General features: G+C 53.2%; 1 pseudogene; it reads left to right on the top strand.

The window, feature by feature from the left end:
- Window positions 1-756: 756 nt before the first annotated feature.
- On the top strand, window positions 757-1391 carry LOC125757535 (uncharacterized; annotated as a pseudogene).
- Window positions 1392-3244: the final 1853 nt, after the last annotated feature.

The raw sequence follows: 3244 nt of genomic DNA, 5'->3' as shown, positions 1-3244 counted from the left end.
TGCGAGCTAGGGTGGCCTCTGAAAGAGAATCTGCCTCTCAGAATGACACGGGGACGATGCATAGACACACACAGGAAAGCGCTTGTCCTGTGTGTGTCTATGCTTCGTCCCCGTGTCATTTTGCGCTTCTTAAATGATGAACCATTTCCAACTAGGCCAAACAGCCGTTTTGCCTCTCAGCATGGCTCAGTTCTGGGCTCACCGGGCCGAATTCCGTATGGGTGACGGCCTTTCCTCTGCGCTGGACGCCTACTGGTGCCCGCTTCTCTGCGGAAGCACAACCTCTCCCTCATCCACGACGTACACCTCTAGTGAACTGCTGCCGTGCCATCGCCAGGGGAGCTGTCTGGTGGCCGACCATGGGGAGACGGATCAAGACCATGGTGGAGAACTGTCCCAACTGTGCCACCACGCGGGTTCAGCGAGCAGAGCCACTGCTGCCTACTGTGACGCCTAGCCGTCCCTGGGAGCGAGTCGGGGTGGACATCTTTCATCACGAAGGAGCTAACTACCTTCTCCTCGTAGATTACTACTCGAGGTACCCACTAAGTGCTGTCCCTTCGCTCGACGATGTCTACAGCGGTGATCTTCATCATAAAAAGTGTCTTCGCGAGGCATGGGATCCCAGAGACCCTTCTCAGTGATAATTGGCCTCAATTTTCGTCGGCAGAATTCCGCGTCCTAACCCAGAGCAACGGCTTCTTCCACGTCACCAGCAGTCCCAGGTACCCGTAGTCTAACGGGGAAGTCGAGCGTATGGTGCGGACGGTTAAGGAACTCTTCAAGAAGTCTCCGGACTGGCCTTTGAGCCTCTTGGCATACCACAATGCACCTGGCGTGACCGAGTACAGCCCTGCTCAGCTGATCATGGGGCGCAGCCTCAGGACTCGCCTTCCGGTCCCAACGGCCAGAACCGCTTACACTGCCGACTTCCACCGGCGTGACACGGCCCAAGTCGCCCGCGTGAAGGTTTCGACCGTCGACATGCTGCACAAGATTTGCGGCCCCTGGAGGAGGGAGAGAGAGTGTTGATTCGCGACACAGGTTGTGCTGGCACTGTTAGCCGAGCGCAGCGTGCACGCTCCTACATGGTCCAGACGGATGCAGGTGCTCTCGTCCGCAACCGGAGACATCTGGTTCCGCAGCAGTCTCCGTCATCAGGGGGTCTAGACCTCGGCAGCTCCAGTCCACGGACACAAGGATCCGAAAGCCTTCCACAGACTCCAACTCGCCCAGAGCCCGTGTGCAGCAGTCCAACTTCCAGGGCACTTACTCCTTTACCAGTTGCATCGCCACCAGTTGCTCCGGCTGCTCCCTCAAGTCCACCTGTGTCGGTTGATCGCACTCGGTCTGGACGTTGCGTTAGGCCACCGGTGCGGCTTAACTTGTAGTGTGACATGGAAACATTTACATGTAACCATATTCGTAGCGCAAAAAACAAGACGCAGACACAAGTAAGGAACACATACACAGGACGGACGCAAGACATCAACTGATTTATTACTGCAAGGCAACGTAAACAAGCCAAAAGACCGTCAGAAATGAGATTTTCTCTGCTCCAGAGAAGCTGGCCCGTATGGGCCCTGTGGTGAACGGTCGCAAAGAAAAAAGTGCGTGCACCAAAATGTACGCGACACCGTTCCTACCTTGCAAGATGGGTGTCGTGTACAAGATACCCCTTACTTGTGGCAGATGCTACATAGGACAAACCGGGCGCTTTCTTAATGACAGATTGCGAGAGCACCGTGCGGCAGTTGATGCGCAGGCAGCGGGGGGACATCTGGCGGACCATCGCCGCCGGTGTGGTTGTGCTCCAGAATTCACCGTCACACGTGTGCTAATGGAAGGCAAGGATCAGGCAACGCGAGAAATTATAGAAGCGTTTGCTATAAGCGAGAATGAAAGAAAATGTGTCAGTATTGCGTCGGTAGCTTTGTCCCGTAAAGAGCTTGACTATCGGAAAGGAAATCTTGCGCATGTAAGGTGGTAACATGTGGGGATGCAGGTATAAGAAAGCACCTCGGAGTGTTATGGTGCGCATGCGCTCATGTCCGATGGTGTTTTGGCTTTTTTATGTTGTCTTACAGTAACAACTACATCTTACCGGTACTTACCTACGGAGCAGAAACCTGGAGACTTACAAAGAGGGTTCACTTAAATTGAGGACGACGCAGCGAGCGATGGAAATGAAAATGATAGGTGTATATAACCTTAAGAGACAGGAAGAGGGCAGAATGGGCCAGGGGACAAACGGGGGTTAAGGATATCATAGTTGAAATCAAGAAGAAGAAATTGTACTGTTTCAATGCTGGTCTAGTAAGGATCGAGGCAACTACATGATGGCAGGAACAAGAATGAAGACAGGGTTTATTGTCACGCTCTTATAGTGGCGAAATGTGTGATAGCAGTGCTATCGTGATAAGGCAGGCAGCGCAGAGAGCGCATGCCTGATACATCCTCTGAGGGGTAAGGAATGAGCATGAAAGTTCAGGTTATTTGATTAATTAAAGGCTGCATCGTAACGAAGCCGCTGCGGTGGCTTAGTGGTGCGACCCGATCTTCTTGGGACCAGTGTCAGCCTGGGAGGAGATTGCCCGTGGTGTGGTGTAGCTGGTACTGGAACACCACCGGCGGACGTCACCTGAGGGTGCGGTGTAGACTGGCGCGGTGTAGCATCAACGGAGCTACTCGATGCAGGTGCCCCACAGTCAGCGGACCTAGTCTCGGAGGGACCACAATCATCATCACTCACGTCTGCTGTCCACGGTTTACGAGTCTGAAGGAGATGCCGTCTGTTACGTCTAAACACCCGACCGTCTTGCGTTTCCACACCGTAGGACCTCGGAGAAGTTCTCCCCATCACAATACCTTTTGGAGACCATGCTGAGTACCTAAGCCGTACGATCGACCCTCTACCCAAGGGTGATAAGGGCTGCCGTCGCTCTGGTGATGCTTTTACAGCGAAAGCCGTTATGAGATCATTTCAACGGCCGTTTTTGGCGCAGTAGTTGTCCGCCGCCGCCGACGCCGGTGTCCGTAACCACTATCACTCGATATAAGAAAAAAAAACGAAATAAGAAAAAATTTCCAGGATGAAACGGGGTTCGAACGTGGGCCCTCTGCGTGGGAGCCCAGTGTTGTACCTCAGGGCCATGCCGGTACTTGGAACTGCCGTGCAAGAAGACGCTGTACAAGCTTTATGTCCAGAAGGAACTACATTAATATATGTAATTTAGTGTGGTAG

Source organism: Rhipicephalus sanguineus, chromosome 2, assembly GCF_013339695.2.
Source record: "Rhipicephalus sanguineus isolate Rsan-2018 chromosome 2, BIME_Rsan_1.4, whole genome shotgun sequence".
Lineage (NCBI taxonomy): Eukaryota > Metazoa > Arthropoda > Arachnida > Ixodida > Ixodidae > Rhipicephalus > Rhipicephalus sanguineus.
The sequence above is the reverse complement of the archived record's forward strand: the minus strand, read 5'-3'. Positions and strand labels throughout refer to the sequence as shown.